The sequence below is a fragment of the Aquarana catesbeiana genome, linkage group LG13 (genome assembly GCF_042186555.1).
Source record: "Aquarana catesbeiana isolate 2022-GZ linkage group LG13, ASM4218655v1, whole genome shotgun sequence".
Taxonomy (NCBI): Eukaryota; Metazoa; Chordata; class Amphibia; order Anura; family Ranidae; genus Aquarana; species Aquarana catesbeiana.
Window position 1 is genome coordinate 135,693,932 of NC_133336.1, and position 19,822 is coordinate 135,713,753.

The following is a 19,822-nucleotide window of genomic DNA, read 5'->3' on the forward strand; positions in this document are numbered from 1 at the left end:
CGAAATAATATAAGGGTTAGAGGTTTGCCAGAAACAGTGGGCACAGAAGACCTGAAGTTGATACTCCAGGGCATATTCAATACTTTATTAAAATGGCTAAAAACTGCAGAATTAGAGATTGATCGTGCTCATAAATCACAAGACCCTAAAGATCGAAATCAAATGAAACTGAGAAACGTGATATGCAGAATATATTTTTTCCACATCAAAGCAAACATCATGACAGCAGCGCGGCTACAAAGGGTTTTTGAGTTCGATGGCACCCAGCTTATTTTTTTGCAGGATCTGTCTAGATACACACTGATCAGGAGGAAAGCAGTTAAACCTCTATTGGAAACATTGAGAGAAAAGGATTTTATATAGGTGGGGTTTCCCCTTTCAGATAATAGTTTACCAAAATGGACAAAAAATCACATTCCAAGACATTGGGGACCTCCCCGATTTTATTGGAGCCGCTTAATTGCCTTTAGTTGATATACCGTTATGGCCGCAAGCATATCAGGATATTTCAGGAAGGCAGTATAGAAGTTAATAAATATAAATGTGGAAATGGAGGAGATATTGGGGAGGGGGGAGAGGGGGAGGGAGAATTAAAAAAAAAAAAAGAGCACATTTTTTATATTATTAAGTATATCCAAAAAGGAAAATAAGATACAAATTGAATGTAGTGGTACAATGGGATAATGCACGAAGCAATAGTGTACACTTGTTTTGTATATAATTATAGCACAATTAAGGGTAAACTGAGAACAGAACTGAGAACTAAAATTCTCAAAAAACGTAGTCGCGCTCTTGAGCGCCTATGGCACAAGACTAAGTCTCTCAAAGACAAAAGACAGACAACCAATACAAATCTGCCCTCCAAAAATACTATTCTTTCCTCCACACTGCCAAGCAAACCTATTTTACAACTCTTATTAACACCTTCTCATCCAGTCCCCGTAAACTCTTCTCTACCTTCAACTCTCTACTTCGTCCTCCACCGCCTCCACTCACTGACTCACTCGCTGCCCAGGAGATTGCTAATCACTTCAAAAACAAGATTGATACAATCCGTGATGAAATCTCCACTCTACAGGTATCTCCCCCAGTTAAGACCCCATATCAACAGGTACAACTGACACTCGAAATAAAAAGAAGACAAGGGCGCACCAGCCTTGTGCATTAACTTTTAAAACATTTATTAAATAAAAAATAGTAAAGGAAATAACTCACAGGTGATTGGTGGAGGAGGCACAACATAAAATCGCACCGGTGGACAGTCTGCGATTTGGGATGAGCGAAACCTTCCAGGGGTCGTGGAGGAACGCACAGACGCTGCAATCCGCTAACGCGTTTCGAGGGGAAAGTCCCCTCTTCCTCAGAGCTAATAAATGTTTTAAAAGTTAATGCACAAGGCTGGTGCGCCCTTGTCTTCTTTTTATTTCGGTTTCCACTAGGATCCCCATCCTTGAGGGCAGCAAGGCCTGTGCTTACCTACTACATATGGTGATCCACCTGTGCGCAAGAGTTGCTTTTTTCTCTTTTGCTATTGTATTACAACTGACACTCCCCTTATTCAAATCTACTACGGACGAAGTTGCTAAACTCCTTTCTATCGCCCACCTAACCACCTGTCCCCTGGACCCTATTCCCTCTCAAATGCTACGGTCGCCCTCTGACTCCAGCCTACACTCTCTAACCCACATCTTCAATCTCTCCCTCACCTCTGGCATTTTCCCCAAGGCTCTAAAATATGCACTGGTCACCCCGATACTTAAAAAGCCGTCCTTGGACACTATCAATTTTAACAACCTACGCCCTATCTCCTTGCTCCCCTTTTCCTCTAAACTCCTTGAACGCCTGGTTTACAACCGAGTGACCACCTCGTTAAGAACAACCTTCTTGATCCCCTTCAATCTGGATTTCGCCCTCAAAACTCCACAGAAACTGCTCTTTTAAAACTCACAAATGACCTACAAACTGCAAAAACCAATGGACACTATTCTGTACTCCTACTTCTGGACCTTTCAGCAGCTTTTGACACGGTTGACCACCCCCTCCTCCTCCTCAAACTTTACTCCCTCGGTCTCTGTGACTGTGCTCTTCAGTGGCTCTCATCCTACCTATCCCAACGCACCTTCAGTGTCATGTACAATTCTACTTCCTCCACTCCTCTTCCCTTCTCCGTTGGGGTCCCCCAAGGTTCTGTTCTTGGACCTCTTTTATTTTCAATCTACACCTCTTCCCTGGGTCAGCTGATAGCCTCTCACGGCTTTCAATATCATTTCTACGCTGACGACACACAAATCTATCTCTCCACACCTCAACTCACTCTCAGTCTCCTCACGCAACACTAACTTACTAACCGACACATCTGTATGGATGTCACACCACTTCCTCAAACTCAGCTTGTCCAAAACAAAGCTTATAATATTTCCTCCCCCACGTGCCTCTTTCCCTGACTTTTCTGTCAAGAGCAACGGCACAACCATCCACTCATCCCCACATGTCAGGGTGCTAGGTGTTATCCTGGTTTCTGAACTCTCCTTTTGGCCCCACATCCAATCACTTTCCAAAGCTTTCCACCTCCGCAACATCTCTAAACTATGTCCCTTTCTAACCAATGAAACCACAAAGCTCCTGATTCACTCCCTGGTTATCTCTCGCCTCGACTACTGCAAATCCCTCCTCATTGGCTTACCTTTAAATAGACTATCCCCCCTTCAGTCCATCATGAATGCTGCTGCCAGACTCATCCACCTTACAAACCGCTCAGTGTCTGCTACCCCTCTCTGCCAATCCGTTCATTGGCTGCCACTCGCCCAACGAATTAAATTAAAAATACTAACAATAAGTTACAAAGCCATCCACAACTCTGCCCCCAGCTACATCACTAGCCTAGTCTCAAAATACCAACCTAATCGCCCTCTCCGTTCCTCCCAAGACCTCCTGCTCTCTAGCTCCCTCATCACCTCCTCCCATATCCGCCTCCAGGACTTCTCCCGAGCCTCACCCATCCTCTGGAATTCCCTACCCCAATCTGTCAGACTGTCTCCAAATTTATCCACTTTTAGGCGATCCCTGAAAACTTTCCTCTTCAGAGAAGCCTATTCTGCCTCCATCTAACAACTGCACTATTTTCTCCATTAGCTCACCCCCCACAGCTATTACCCTTTTGTATAACTTGACCCTCCCTCCTAGATTGTAAGCTCTAACGAGCAGGGCTCTCTGATTCCTCCTGTATTGAATTGTAATTGTACTGTCTGCCCTAATGTAAAGCGCTGCGTAAACTGTCGGCGCTATATAAATCCTGTATAGGATGTCATATGGGTGTGGGTGGGGGAGTGGTGGGGTTTTTTTTTTTTCATTTTCACAAAAGAACACTGTATAAAATGACATGATTTTGACATACCCAAAAAGGAAAATAATGCACAAAGCAACATTGGACATTAGTTTTGTATATAATATAGCACAATTAAGGTTAAAGTGAGAACAGGAGGTCATGGTTATAAATAGGGAGGGGTTGGGGGGGGGGTTAATTTATTTTAAAAGGAAAACTAGATGAAACTTGAATGCAGTGGTATAATGTGATTGTGCACAATGCATTATTGGGGGAGTGTTTTTATAAAATATAGCACAATTAAGGTTTAATGTCGAATAGGATGTCACTAGGGTTTTTTTGGGTTTTTTTTGTTTGTTTTTTTTTTACAAACATTCTACAAATAAGTATGATTTTGATATATCTAAAACGGAAAATAAGATACAATCAGAATGCAGTGGTGTAGGGGGAGAATGCACAAAATAATATCGTAATTTGTTCTGTATATAACATAGCACGATGTGGGTTAATGTGAGAACATGTTATATGGGTGTATTTAGGCAGGGTTGGGGGTAGGGTGCGGGTAATTAAAATTTTTTTTTCTCTCTTCCTCTTTTTCTTTCCTTTTCCTCTTTCCCCTTTCTTATTTGTGAATTATTTTTATATAAATAAGTAAACCTGGGCTAGACACGACCTTATAGTCCCCTTATATCCCTTAATTTAGGGAACTTACAAAGTAAGGTTAGACTCAAGGGAGTCAAGTAGGGGGTGATTGTTTAGGTAAGTGTGTAAGGTTTGAGTGGTGGTTGAGTGTTTTGTGGGGGTTAGGTTGAGTGTAGGTTATATATTTTTTTTTTTTTTCCTCCCCCTCTCTTGTTGTCTTATGGGCACTGTAAAAATATGTTCATTTAATGTTAATCTTGAGGACTAAATTCGGCAACAAAAAGATCACAGGTTCTATACTCTCTCCACAAACAAAATATTGGCATCATTTTCTTTCAGGAGACGCATTTTTGCTCAGACCATATACCTAATATACATAATAGATATTACCCTACCTGGTATCATGATTCCTTTGCCTATTCAAAATCTAGGGGAGTTTCTATAGCATTTCATAACTCGATACCTCATCAGGTGTTGGTAAGTTGGAGGAATAGAGATGGGAGGGCATTATCATTAAAACTTGCTATATATGGTAAAAAATACACATTTATCAATATATACCTACCTAATCAAGATCAGATTAAAATAGGTACGCAATTGCTGATTGATCTTATGGAAAGAGCAGAGGGGGCGACGGTAATAGGGGGAGATTTCAATTTTGTTTTTAACCAGGATATGAACACTACGGCATCTTCAATCTCCCAGAGGAGTAGGGTTAAAAAGAAATTTAATGATATGCTGGACAAATATCAATTGGTAGACATGTGGAGGGCCTTTCACTCAATAGAAAAGAACTATACATTTCATTCAAAAGCTCATGATACCTACCATAGATTAGATTATTTTCTGAATAATCAGTTGGGGGTGGCCGTGTCTTCTTCCTTTGAGATCGGTAGTTTTATATGGTCAGAACATGCACCGATATTTCTAGTAATGGCTATGCCTAGTGGCAAAATAACAAGAGGCACTTAGAAATTAAATGATAACTTACTATATGACGAGGCTTGTAGATCAAAGATTAGATCAGCAATAGTACATTTTACAAGGGATCGTGTAAATGATACTACTTCCCTATCTATCCAATGGGAAACATTGAAATGCATACTGCAGGGTTTGTTTATAAAACATGGAGCTAGGTAAAAAAAAAAAGTAAAAGGGAATAGATTAACTCAGCATCTAAAGGAACTAGCCAAACTAGAAAAACAGCATAAACAGAATCCAGTACTGGAGAAATCAGTAGAATTAACAGAACAGCGATTAGAATTACGAACTTTATTAAATGAACAAACATTACGGATTAGAGATAAAAACCACACTTTATATTATCAACAAGGAAACAAACCCGGTAAACTTCTAGCTAGAGCATTACATCAGCGAATAAATACATCTATTGTTAAGGTTAAAACAGATACAGATGATATGGTATACGATCCAAAGGGGATTTTGAAAACACTCCACACTTTCTATTCCAGACTATATAATATATCAAACCAACTAGCAGAAAGGGATCCTGAAATATTTCAGGAGAGTATACATCAATACATAAAAGATACTGCTATACCGACTTTAACAACAGTTAGAAAAGGAGTTTTCAGAGATTGAAATACAGAAAGTAATTGATTCGCTATTACCGGGAAAGAGCCCCGGCCCAGATGGTTTTACTCCATGGTTCTATAAATTATTTAAAGATTTGCTAATTCCAATCATGAAGAAGACCTTTAATTCGGTGTCCGCCTCTCAACCTTTTGTCCCACAGGGTATGCAGGCATATATCTCGCTATTACCTAAACCCGAGAAAGATCATACAGTTTGTGGAAACTACTGACCAATTTCTTTGACGAATATTGACCTTCGTTTATACTCGAAGATTATTGCTAACAGACTTGCATCGATATTGCCAACATATATACATTTAGATAAAGTGGGATTCATAAGGGGACGAGAGGTGAGAGATGACACTTATTGAATATGTCCGGAAACACACCATCCCGTCCTGCCTACTGGCAATTGATGCCGAGAAGGCTTTTGACAGGGTGGGATGGTGTTTTTTTGAAGAGACATTAAGACAATGGGGAATTGGTCCACTGCTTCTAGATAAGATAATGCTTCTCTAGCACAGTCCAACTGCTAAAATACGTGCAAATGGAGATGTATCTGATATAGTCAATATAGCTAACGGAACCCAACAGGGATGTCCTTTGTCCCCATTGTTGTATTTTTTAGCTATGGTACACCTGGCGATAGCTATTCGGAACAACAGAGATATACAAGGAATAAAAGTGGGGGAGGTGGAAAATAAAATGTCAGTATATGCAGACGATCTGCTAATAATATACATTACGAACCCAATGGTGACGTCACCAAATTTAATTCAGGAATTCAAACGCTTTGCTGAATTGAGTAACTTTAAAGTGAATTATAATAAATCACAGGCATTGAATAACACACTACCAAATAATACGGTGGAACTCCTTAAAAGGAATTTTTCTTTTAATTGGCAGACAAACACAATTAAATATCTTGGAACTTTCATCCCCAGTGAGCTGGAGAAGCTCCAGGAATATAACGATCTTCCGATGACGCAAAAAATAAGACACTCCAACAATATGATAAGGGGATTTTCTCTTGGATGGGTAGGATAAATATCATAAAAATGAATATTTTGCCAAAGATATTATACATATTTCAGACTATTCCAATATTTCCCGCAACAAATATTTTGAAGCAACTACGTAAGGCTATAGGGAGTTTTATATGGGCGGGCAAGCGGGCCAGAATTAGTAGAGAAGTATTAAACAGACTAAAAAAAGATGGAGGCTTGGCTCTCCCAGACCTATCGGTGTATCTTAGATCAGTGTTTGTAGCTAGGATTGTAGATTGGTTTCACAATGCAGAATGCAAGCAATGGGTGAAACTTGGGGAAGAGGTCGCAGCCATAAAACTGAAATCATTGCCTTGGATAATGAGGGAGAACTGGCCCTCAAATAGGGATATGCCTTTTTTGGTTGTATCAACATTGAAAGTATGGGATGGAGTAATGAAGAGGGGGGGAGGGTCTTCATATATAGGTCCAATGGCCCAACTCTTCAGTAATCCAGAGTTCCCACAGCATTAGAAGCTATGACCTTCCTAAAATGGCAGAGAAGTGAAGATACTAGGGTGGTGCAGACAATGGAGGGGAACGGACTTCTTCCGCTGGACGCCTTGGGTATGGAGTATAAAATGAAAGGGATGCAATATCGGCAGCTCAAAAAGTTTATCCTTTTTCTGACGAAAGAGGCTGTATTGGATAGAGCATTGACAGAGCTGGAAAAACTATTTTTACAAGCGCAGAAACCAACCCATACTCTATCCAATGTATATAAATACTTAATTTCAAAAAATAAAGAGCAGGAGATAACCTATATAAAAAGATGGGAGGAAGAGTTGGGGATTAATATCCCTAGAGTAAAATGGGAGAAAGCAATTATATTAACACAAATTATCAATCTCTAATAAACACCAAGAAAGAAATTATAAAATGTTAGCCAGATAGTATAGATGTCCTGTAGATATGCATAAAATCCAGACAATGAAGAACTATGCTGGAGGTGTCGTGCGGCAAAAGGCACAATGTCACATATTTGGTACTTCTGCCCGGGGTCCAGACGTTTTGGAAAAAAATATATAAAATATATCTAGTCATAACAGGAATAAATTTACAACCAGATATATTGGTATCAGTACTGTCAATGATCCCAGGATCGGTGAAGAATATAAAAAAAGAATATAAAAAAAGTATTCTAAAATACTTCTTGACCACAGAACGTACTATTATAGCTAGAAAGTGGAAAAATAGGATAGCGCTGTCCATAGGTGAATGGGTGTGTGAGATGAGCGAGATGCGGTCCCTGGAAGAGAGGATGGTGATCGAAAAAGGCTTGAAAGAACAGATAACAACATGGCAAGTGTGGGAGGAATATAGAGCCTCATCGTCCTTAGTAGATAAGGTATAGGGTATGGGCCCAATAGAGATAAGGGGGTGGGGGCTTCTATTGTCTTTTTTTATTTATTTATTTTTATTTTATTTATTTATTTATTTTTTTTTGTGAGTGCTGAATGTGTGAGTGTGGCAATTGTGAATTAGAAGCTATGGGTACATGTTAAAATTAGTGGTATGGATTTATTACAAGGAAATATACAATAAAAGAAAATAGAGGTTATTAAGGGGTAAAGGATCTGGTCTGAATAAGAAAATAGACTGTAATCCAAATACACTAGTAGATAAATTATGGATTTGTAAATGTTGTATAAAATTGTAAAAATGAGTTGTTCAAAAAAGATTATAAAAAAATAAATATATAAAAAAAAAAATAAACCTACCATTAAAATTATAGACTGATCATTTCTTTGTCAGTGGGCAAACATACAAAATCAGCAGGGGATCAAATACTTTTTTCCCTCACTGTAAATTCCGCCCTGTTTTCATGTACACCTTCATATGGTTTTGCATGTTTATATATAATTATTTTTAATTACTTTTTACAGCTGTCATACTTTTTTTTTCCTTGCCCTGCTTTGTAACTTAAAGTGGAGTTCCACCCACTTTTACAACTCTTCAGCATCCCTCACTAAACTGTGCACTGTAAACGAATTGGATATATATATATTTTTTTTTCTCAACACTTACTGTATATCTGCTGTATTCATTTTTCACTTCCTCCTCCCTGGCCGCGGCCCATCGCATCATTTCCTGTTTGCAATGCCTTCTGGGAAGGGGCGGCAACTTCCTCTGACACTGCCGTTGCTATGGAAACCTTACCTGAAACCTATTACACTGCTTGTGCTGCACTGAGCATGTACTAGATCTGCAAGGATGAGATCCAGGAAGAAATACAGTCTGGCTTCAGATGCCCAGACTTAAGATGGCCACGGCCTGCTGTAAGTTTATAAAATAACAAACTACTACTATAAACTAACAAAACAGACCTTAGTTTACAGACTAACTTTACTAGAATACATTAAGCTTGTGTATTATAGGGGTATTTTTATTTAAAAAGTATAATTTCGTCCGGAACACCACTTGACAATGTCAAATAAAGAAAAAAATAATCCAGGGCAGCAGTAGTTAAAGCCAGCCTTTATACATTTTAGTAAAGTCCCCTATAATTCACTTAAAACCCTTGCTTTACTCTGGTAGGGTGCACAGTTGCATCCATTCCCCTTCTGCAGCCTGTGTCTAGTTTCAGGGACTTACAGGGAAGCAAAGATAGGAGAGAGAGGGCTGCATTCCGTGTTAAATGGCAATTGTTTCCAACAAAGCAAATTGAGTCCCCGCCTCTCCTTTGCCCCCCATATAACAAGCTCGTTGCAAACAGGACATGTACCTGAAACCAGTGTAAGCACTTTACCTTAAAAATGGGAAACCATATCTATTAATCAAACGCTAAGGGACATAACTGAGGTACATTGGGTTATGCTGCCTTCAAGAGATGGGACACTAGCAAACAAAGCTTGCAAGGACAACTTAAAGAAAAAGTAAACCACAATGTATTGTTTGTGCCTATAGGTAAGCCTATAATAAGGCTTACCTATAGGTACTGTTAATATCTCCTAAACGTGCGCAGTTTAAGATATTTACTGTATATGCAGCCGATTTACGTCATCGGTGCATGCGCTTTTAGGGAACGGCCACCCGTGCCAGTTTTTTTTAGAGCTCTGTGCCGTGACCGGCAGCCCCTGCACGCATGTGTGGGTGTAACATAATGCAGCTCCGGCCAGTCCACTCGGACCCGGAAGGAAGACGGGTGAAGATAGATGCAGCCTCCAGCAGTGACGATGAGGGCTTCGTTTCCAGGTAAGTTTCACATAATGTGCTAATATGCAATGCATACTAGCACATTATGCTATATGCTTTTGCAGGTCAGGGAAAAAAAAAAACAAAAAAACGGCGCTTTACTTCCTCTTTAAAGCAGAATTCGACCCAAAAGTGGAACTTCCCCCTTTAAGGACTCCTAACCCCCTGACATGCCACATATGGCATGTTATTTTTTTTCGGGGGGGGGTAGAGTGGGTACCTAGTTTTGACAGGTACCCAGCTCCCACTTCTGCTCGTGCCGCCTAGGCGGCGACTCCTCTCCCTTTTCCTCCCTGCAATCTTCTGGGACACACACGTCACAGGTCCCTGAAGATTTCTTGGCCATTCAGGATGCGCAGCGTGACCTCGCATGTGCAGTGCGCACCCGGCTGTGAAGCCCCAAGCTGTCTCAGCCGGGTGCCCACACTAGTGATGCCAGCGCCGGGGAGAGAGCCGAGGCTTTGGGCGGTCGCATCGCTGGACCGTGGGACAGGTGAGTGTGTTTTTATTAAAAGTCAGCAGCTACTATTTTTGTAGCTTCTGACTTTTAATAAACAGAAAAACAAGTGGAACTCCGCTTTAATATAAACCCCCACCCACACTATCATATTCCAGTTTTTTGCTTGTGTCCTAGGAGAATTTACGTATTCCTTTCTGAGAAAAACAAAACCAATATTTTTTTTTTTTCTAGTAGGTTTTTCAATAGATGCAGAGACTGAAGGGGCTCCTTTTGCAGCTCAAAATTGGTTTATCCTTGACATTGCTACATAGGCTGAACCTGGACACCACTGAGAGGAAAACGTGGGACCAGTCTAACTTGTGCTTGAACACTGAGCTCTGCACTCACCTAGACATCTGTATGTAATGTATGAGTCAGTCACAAAATGCTTTAGAGGTCCAGGGCCATGGCGCACCTGTCTTGCCCTACTCTAGCAAAAATAAGTGCCTGCATTGGCACGTAGAAGTACTGTCTGATTGCCACAGTGGCAGTAAGTTACTAGGGGTCTGACGTATACCACAGAGCATGTGTCCTCCCCTTTCGAAGTTACTGGAAGCATAGCTGCGACACGTTCATGTGTCGCAGACACTTATTACTTTAGGGACGTGACACTTTTTTTTTTCTGTTGTCCGTCTTTAAGGGGGGTGCTGTGACACCTTTTTGTGCCACGCACCCCCATGGCATCTACAACACTCTTGCTGCTGACATGCCAATCCAGAATTGGAGTGGCCGCTGTCTGCAACGGACTGGGGCCGCAGTTCTCTTAACACTCTGGCTTTAAAGGCCTGGCTGTTAAAGCCCAGGTCCTGAGAGGTAGGGGCCTATCTGATTTGGTTTCTCATGGTGCAGTGTAAGGAAAATTCAATCCAGAAAGAGCTCCTTAGTTAAAATATTGTTTTTGTTTCAGTATGGCCTGGATTAGCATTTGGCCTTGAGTACCATCAAGGATCAAATTTTGGTCCTAGCAGTTGTTTTTAAAAGACCCCCTTGAGTGAAGGCCTTCATACAAAGTTTTGCTTATATTCCCCCTCGTATGTTCCCCAGTGACACATTAGGATCTCAGCTTGGTTCTGTTGGTTCTTTAGAAACCACAGTTTGGATCTATAGGGAATATTCCTTTGGCTGCTCTTATGCACAAGGTTGCCTTCCTTGTTACCATTTTCTTTGCAAGGCGAGTTTGTGACTTGACAGGCTTAATCTGTAAAGTACCCTTTCTTGTGGTACACAAACCCAAGGTTGTCTTGAGGCCTCTTTTCTTCCCAAGTTGGTCCCTTCATTCACCTTAACTGGGACATTGTTCTCCCTTCTCTATGTCCTGCTCCACAACATCCAGAGGATATTTCCCTCCATTGTCTGTGGTCCATGCTTTTCAATTCTATCTCCCAGCCACTGCAAGCTTCCTTCAGACAGCCTGAGTCTCTGCTTGTCAGTCCTGAACATTTCTGTCAGGGACAGCCTGTTCCTCGTTCCACTTCTGCCAGATGAATTCGGCAGCTCGTAATTCAAGAATCTGTCTTTCTGATTTGTAAGGCTGCCACATGATTTTCGGTACACATGTTAATTTTACCAAGTGGATGTCCAAGCCTCCCCTGATGACTAGGTTGGTCGTAAGGTTGTTTAGGTGGCCCTGTTGAGTCGCTTATTTTAACCTGTTGATTTTCATGGGTTGTTAGTGATTTGTGTGTTGTGTTGCCCACCACTCAGTGGGAATGCTTTTGGATTTCCCAGTATACCCAAATTCTTTTGATTTTCTGTAAAAATACATTTCTTGGAGTACATTAAAGGAAATCCGTCCCTCCCTCTTTTTTCCTATGATACACTCCTTCAGTGGTGGCTGGTGGTATATTTTTTTTTTTTTGGTGGGGGAGGCAAACAATGCACCCACAGCCACCCCTCCTGTCGGTCAGGTAAAAAAAAATCACAGTTACATAGTCCAGGTTAAAAAAGACACAAGTCCATCTAGTTCAACCAATAGTAAAAAAAAAAATCCTATAGCAAAGCATAATCAAATTTGCTACACCAAGGGAAAAAAATTCCTTCCTGATCCGCTGAGAGGCAATCGGATATTCCCTGGATCAACTTTACCTATAAATGGTAGTACATCAGTATATGTACATCAGTATTCAAAGCCTTTGCTCAATACTTTGTTAAAGTACCTTTGGCACCAATTTTTGAGCCTGATGCTACAAGCTTGGCACATCTAATTTTTGGGCAGTTTCTCCCATTCTCCTTTTGAAGGACCTCTCAAGCTCCATCAGATTAGATGGGGAGTGTCAGTGCACAGCCATTTTCAGATCTCTTCAAAGATGGTCAATTGAGTTCAAGTCTTGGCTCTGGCTGGGCCACTCAAGGTTTTTCACAGAGTTGTCCTGTAGCCACTCCTTTGTTATTTTGGCTGTGTGCTTAGGGTCGTTGTCCTGTTGGCAGATGAACCTTCATCCCAGTCTGAGGTCCAGAGCACTTTGGAGCAGGTTTTCATCAAGGATGTCACTGTACATTGCTGCATTTATTTTTCCCTCGATCCTGGCTAATCTCCCAGTTCCTGAAAAACATCCGTACAGCCTGATGCTGCCACCACCATGCTTCACTGTAGGGATGGTGTTGGCCAGGTGATGAGTGGTGCCTGGTTTCCCCCAGGCATGATGCTTGCCATTCAGGCCAAAGGGTTCAAACTTTCATTAGACCAGAAAATTTTGTTTCTCATGGTCTGAGAGTCCTTCAGGTACCTTTTGGCAAACTCCAGGTGAGCTGTCATGGAGTGACAGTTTACTGAGGAGTGCTTTCTGTCTGGCCACTGTACCATACCAGGCCTGATTGTTGGAGTGCTGCAGAAATGGTTGTTCTTCTGGAAGGTTCTCCTCTCCCCACAGAGAAATGCTGGAGCTACGTCAGAGTGACCATCGGGTTCTTGGTCATCTCCCTGACTAAGGCCCTTCTCCCCCAATCGCTCAGTTTGGCCAGGCGGGGCCCGCTTTAGTAAGAGTCCAGGTGGTTCCATACTAATTCCATTTACGGATGATGGAAGCCACTGTGCTCATTGGGAACTTCAATGCTGCAGACATTTTTCTGTGCCCTTCTCCAGATCTGTGTCTCGGAGGACTAGAGACAATTCCTTGAACTTGGTTTGTGCTCTGACATGCACTATTAACTGCGGGACCTTTATATAGACAGGTGTGTGCCTTTCCAAATCATGTCCAATCAACTGAATTTACCACAGGTGGACTCCAATCAAGTTGTAGAAACATTTCAAGGATGATCAGTGGAAACAGGATGCACCTGAGCTCAATTTTGAGTTACATGGCTAAGGCCGGGTTCTCACTGGTACGACATACGATCCAACTTTTTGTCTGGTATGGATCATAAGGGAAACCCCCACGTCAAAATAAAAAAAAAATGGCGTGGGGTCCACCCCTCCAAAAATCCATACCAGACCCTTATCCGAGCACCCAACCCAGCAGGAAAGGGTGGGGGATAAGCGAGCGCACCCCCTCCCATCCTCCTAGACCATACCAGACCACATTCCTTCAACATGGGGAGGTGGGTGCTTTGGGGCAGGGGGAGCACTGTGCCCCCCCACCCAAAAGCACCTCATTCCCATGCTGATGGGGACAAGGGTCTCTTCCCGACCACCTTGGGTAGTGGTTGTTGGGGTCTGCGGGTGGGCGGCTTATCGGAATCTGGAAGCCCCATTTGACAAGGGGGCCCCAAATCCCAGCCCCCCCATCCTATGTAAATGAGTATGGGGTACATTGTGGCGTCACCACCCGGGGCATGGTGGGGGTGGTAACGTCACTGGATGGCCATGCCCCATGTTTATAAAAAAAATGGAAAAGAGCAGAGCTCGTAGAACTGCAGGAGCTAGTATCGGGAAAAGATCAGAGGAAGAACCAGCAGACCACAGCCCAGTATTGTCGGGAAGAGGCCCTTGTCCTCATGAGCATGGGGAGAAGGTACTTTGGGGTAGGAGTTTGGCCCCAAAAGGGGCGCTCGCTCATGACCTGGGTCTGACCCTTCCTGACCTGGGTCTGGTATGGTCTTGGAGGGGGGGGGGGGGGGCACACAGTTTTTTTTTTCCCATTTTGGCGTGGGGTTTCCCTCAAAGAGCCTGGTATTGTTGGGATCAAAGTCGGATCTCGTAAACGGCGTTCAAATCACACGTAAGGTACCCCCATGAGCGTTAGAGCAAAGGCAACAATTGTAGCCCAAGACCTCTCCTCTGTAACCCTAAACATGTAAAAAGTTTTAAAGTGTCGCCTTTGGAGATTTTTCAGTACTGTAGTTTGGTGCCATTCCACGAGTGTGCCCAATTTTAAAACATGACAGGTTAGGTATCTATTTACTCGCCGTAACATCTTTCACATTATACAAAAAAATTGTGCTAATTGGGCTATAATTGGCCATAGTGTAGTATATCAGATGTTTTTAGCATGGACAAGCAGACCAACACCCTGGTGAGCACACAAGAACAAACAGTACTTAATTCTAGAAAACTTACCATCCATATTTTACAATGTGATAAATATCTAAATAAAGCCAGCAAAGTGCCAAGTGAATCAGAATTTCTCATCACAAGTTGTATACTGATGGTATGGATTCCTGGCTAATGTGGATAATTCAAGTATTCCCCGTCAACCATCGATCAGTTCCTAGTTTGACATAGAGCCTGGTTACCACCGTGAGTCGGTAAGCGCGATCTACAGCCACGGTGGTGGGTTTTTCACTCCCCCCCCCCCTCTCCTTTTTTGTTCTTTGTTCTTGTGCGTTGGTCTGCTTGTCCATGCTAAACATCTGATATACTACACTATGGCCAGTTTTTGTGTTTTTTTTTTTTCTCCTGTATCCATTGAGCGGACTACATTTTGAAAATGGACGGTGCAGATTGGTTTCTCATCCCAAAGGCCCTGGCTGGGTTTAATGCCATCCGGTCATTGTTACTGATGTTCTGGTAAGGGCAATCTTAGCTCATTCTTGGATCGTTACTTGTAATAAGCTGAACATCCTGCTATTTGAAGATTGATTCCATTTAAAGAAATATCTGGACTTTTTCTTTGCGTTTAAATATTTGAATTTTGTATTTTTATTATTATTTGCAGGTGGTAGGTAAGACCTCCACCTTACCAACTGTATATTAATTTTTGTTTAGCGCGGTTTATTTTTTCTATAAAAAAAAACATATATACTGTTTGGGAGTTCTGAGTCATTTTCTAGAAAAAAAAATATGATTTTTACATGTAGGAGCGAAGTGCCAGAATTGGCCCGTATGGGAAGTGGTTACTTTTATAATATAATGTAAAAATAGAAATAATGCGCTTCAATCACCCTGACACCTTATCAACCATGATGATTGAAGCACTAAAACCAGCCATTGTCCCGACAAATTGCCCACAAAAAATCGCATCCCCACCCCCCTGGCCATGGCACAGTTCTCTTCCATGCAGCTGGTCCCTGGTGTCAAGAAGGTTGAGGACCGCTGCTCTAGGTTCTGAACCTCTTCTCCCTTATAGACTAGTTTCTATGCATAACTAGTAATTATTTACCTCAAATTCTTCAACCTATTCACTGCCTTCTACTACAAAAATAGAAGCGGTTCATCTGGATTGGTGTATCTTCAGTAAAACCATACCCAGACCCCATACTGTGGGGATGGCCTGTAATGTTTCTTTGGGCCCTAGATCAGGTCCAGGGTCGTTGTCCATTCCTATGATTCCCAGACCCCAGTTCCCATGTTATACTTACCTGCTCTGTGCAGTGGTTTTGCACAGAGCAGCCCTGATCCTCCTCTTCTCGGGTCCCTCTTCGGGGCTCCTGGCCCCTCCCTCCTGTTGAGTGCTCCCACAGCAAGCAGCTTGCTATGTGGGCACCCGAGCCGAGCCACGGCTCCCCATGTCCATTCAGAGTCCCGGTCAACTGAGACACTCCTGCAACATCACTGGATCTAGATGGGGCTCAAGTAAGTATTAGGGGGGCTGCTGCAGACAGAAGGTTTGTTTTCTAAATGAATAGAATGCATTAAGATAAAAAAAACCTTCTGCCATTACAATCACTTTAATATCTCCACTACTTGCAATACACCTATTGGTGTCTCCTGAATAGTATTTGTTAAGTGATAAAGCTATCAAGAAACTGGATATTTGTGTTTGATTTTAGAGGCAAATATATCTTTATTTTTTTACAAAAAAATAAAGTAGAACAGCAGTAGGGACATACTCAAACATAAAAGCTTTTTGACAAGGATAACGAAGCCTGAACAGGCATATGACAATAGTACAGTGCTCAAAATTTCGACTTGCCTGCTCACATTTTGTGAGTGGAAAATGATTGAGGGCAAGTGTGGACTGCATCGGAGGGGGGCAAGCACCACTGGTAGGCAGGGTTGAATGGGAGCCGTCCTCCCAGCGATCACCAAGAGGGAGAGTAGAGCCAGCTCGATCATAAGAGAGCGGGGATTGCCCGCTGTAACAGCTTTCATTTGAATTGCCCAGTGTTCCCGGCGCTCAACATCACACACAGTCCCGCCTCCTGGCCCGGACACTTTAATGGACAGAATTGCGGGACATGTGACATCTATCAAAGTACCTGGGCCAGTAAGCGGGACTGTGTGTGACGGCAAGCGATGGGAACACCAGGCATTTCAAATGAAAGCTGTTACAGTGATGTTCCCCGCTCTGTGATGATCCGTCCGGCTCTCCTCTTCCTCTCTCTTCCCCTGCACTGGTGAAGCGGAATTGATAGGCACTAATGAGCCTGCATTGATGGGCACTAGTGAGCCTGCACTGATGGGCACTGGTGAGGCTGCATTGATGGGCACTGATCACGCTGCACTGATGGGCACTGACAAAGTTGTTAATATTTACTTTTGTAACTTAATTCTGCATTAAACATTTTAGTTACATTTATGAGGGCGTGTTTAGGGGTGGGGCAACTGGTGGCGAGTAACCCTTCAGGCCTGGCTAGTAGCTCAGGACTGGCCCAGAAAGAACCTAGTATGCAGACATACTCAAACCACTAGTTGACGCCTCCATTAACCTTCTGCTTCTCAGTCACTGGCTTTAACGCCATGGCTGTTGAAGCCCAGGTCTTGAAGGACAGCGATATATCTGATTGCCATAAAAAGTGTATATGGACCTAGGATTGTTCAATATCAATGGTACAAACATCCCAAGTATAAGCAATATATTGAATAAGAAGAGTTGAAGGACTTTCAGGGTACTTGAAACATCATAAAATGCATACAGCATAATGAAAAAAGTTCTTCAAGCATATCTTCACCCTAAAAGGCATGTTGGGCTCTCCCTCTCTTTTACAAATAGAACATTTTCCCCCGAAGGTCTTTCAGGACAGCATCGCCAAGAGACGAGGCTCTTCCCCCTGATCAGAAAACACTGCCTTATATCTTTTAAAGGGAATGCCAACTCCTCAGCTGTGGTGTTTCCTCTGGCAGGAAGACACTGCGGGAAACTATGGCTGCTTGTGCAGTCTATTTGTAGACGCTGGGGGTTTACACAGCAGAGTGCTTTGTGATGACCTAACCTAGCAGCTTGGGTGTCCCGCCTATGTCTTGTGGTTAATTAGGGGTTACCTGTAGTCTTTTGCCACCCCAGAATCCCCTTTGATGGGTGGGGAAAGCTCCAGGAATCCGCTTTTGCTTTAGTGCCCAGAGGGGCCTGCTGGAGGAGAAGGCTTCCCTGGAGCCTGGTGCAGACAGGTGGTAGAGCTCTGCGTTCCACTATCAGAGGTCGGGTGACGTCTTTTCCAGGACGGGATGGAACTTCCACCATACGCACAAGGCTCTTGCATCTGTTAGACATGTCTCAGTGGGTTCTCTTTTTTCCCCTTTCTAATCCTTCACAGGTACAAAGTATTTGTCCAAAACCCTCCTTTCTCCCTAAGGTGGTATCAGCCTTCCTCCTCCTGTAGACTTTGGCCTGCCATTCTTGTGCCCTGCTCCCAAGAATCCCAAGAAAATTGCTCTCTGTTTTATTGGACATAGTAAGCCCTGTCAGTCTATCTGAAAGCCAGTCTCTATACGGATAACAGACTTTGTACTGCCAAGAGTGTCTCGAAAAGGACATCCTGACTTTGGGTTCAGTATTGCCAGGTGGATAAGACAGCTCATTGCAGATGTCAAAAATAAAAAGTAGAGGTCTATACACACCCTAAAGAGTTAACTACAAAATAATGTATTGCTTAAAGGAGCAAAGTACAAAAATGCGCAGCAAGCCAAAAATCCCGCTTATCCCCTGTATATAGGACAAAGGGGAGTTATGTACAAATTCCCTAGTGTTCTATACTTCCCTACATCAAATAGGAACAGATAAACTAGTGTGAGGGATAAAAAAATGGGTAAATGCAGCAGGCCCCCTCCCTCCCCTAGATAAAAAGCACCCCCTATAATACCTGTAAAAATCCCCCAAGCCACTTATATATGAATGATCAGCATATGATTCCTAAGAGGACCAGTGTGTTTCCGTGAAACACAGATAATAGTCACACTGTTCCAAGATGGAATGATGCACAATCCACACTATTCTGATGCACCCATATTACTTATTGGTATCACCGGTCAGTCAGTCAATGGGGCTATATAAAAGAACAAGTTTATTGGTCACAATTAAGGTTATCCAAAGCATGGTAGGGGGACTTCCTCGCTGACAGGTGTATTAATTCTCCAATATAAATTAGTTCCTGTTATTCTCGTCCTGGTGTTTAAAGTGCAATAGTGGAGGCAGAGGTATCTATCCACATACCAGAAAGATAGTGTAAGTCCCTAGACACTGCAACTCCAGGTGATGCTGTCTCAAAGCCACTGATATATTCACAGGTGTATTCAGTGTAAACACGTTAGATTTTCCCGCAACGTGCTGGTAAATTCCCATAGACAATTGGTATAATTTGTTTTTTTTTCAATCTGTAGTGGTTACTCATGGAGCCAGCTGGTAACGTAGAGATCTCCACTAATCTTGTGTGGAAATAGATCTGTCAGTGTATGTGCGATACATCCAATTCCTCAGCAAATGGTTCCTCATCTGTGACTTTTCTGTAAATTTCCAGTTTGTGCAATGTTTCAATGCTGTCAAAGCAAACTGATGGTAGTTCCAACAGACACTTTTATCAATGTCCAGGGAGTCTGGTATGCAGGATAAATCTCGAATGAGACATTCAGATTAAAATAAAAAAGTTAGAATTGCGCTAAGTGCGTGAATAGTATAGAAATTATTATAAAATTATGTTTTGAAAAACCGTGAAGGATGTCCTGCGGCTGAATAATCCCGATACAAGGGCACAAAGATATGGATAAAGAAAAAAGTGCAGTGCTGGATAAATACCACAAGTGATATATCAATAAATCAGTAACAGTGAAATCAAGTGAAAACATAAATAATAAACCAATAATGAAATCAAATATATGGTAATGATTGATAAAAACATCTAATAAAGTGAAAAAATCCATAAGAGAATAATCAATAAATAGTGCATGTGTATAAAAACACAAAAACATAAATTAATAAGTACGGTAAAAAAT

At 42.2% G+C, this 19,822-nt stretch overlaps 1 protein-coding gene across 1 annotated transcript in view; it reads left to right on the forward strand.

Moving 5' to 3' along the window:
* Window positions 1-19,822, forward strand: part of EXD1 (exonuclease 3'-5' domain containing 1) — a 559,324-nt gene that overhangs the window by 376,930 nt on the left and 162,572 nt on the right. The gene's annotated exons all lie outside the window — the stretch shown is intronic.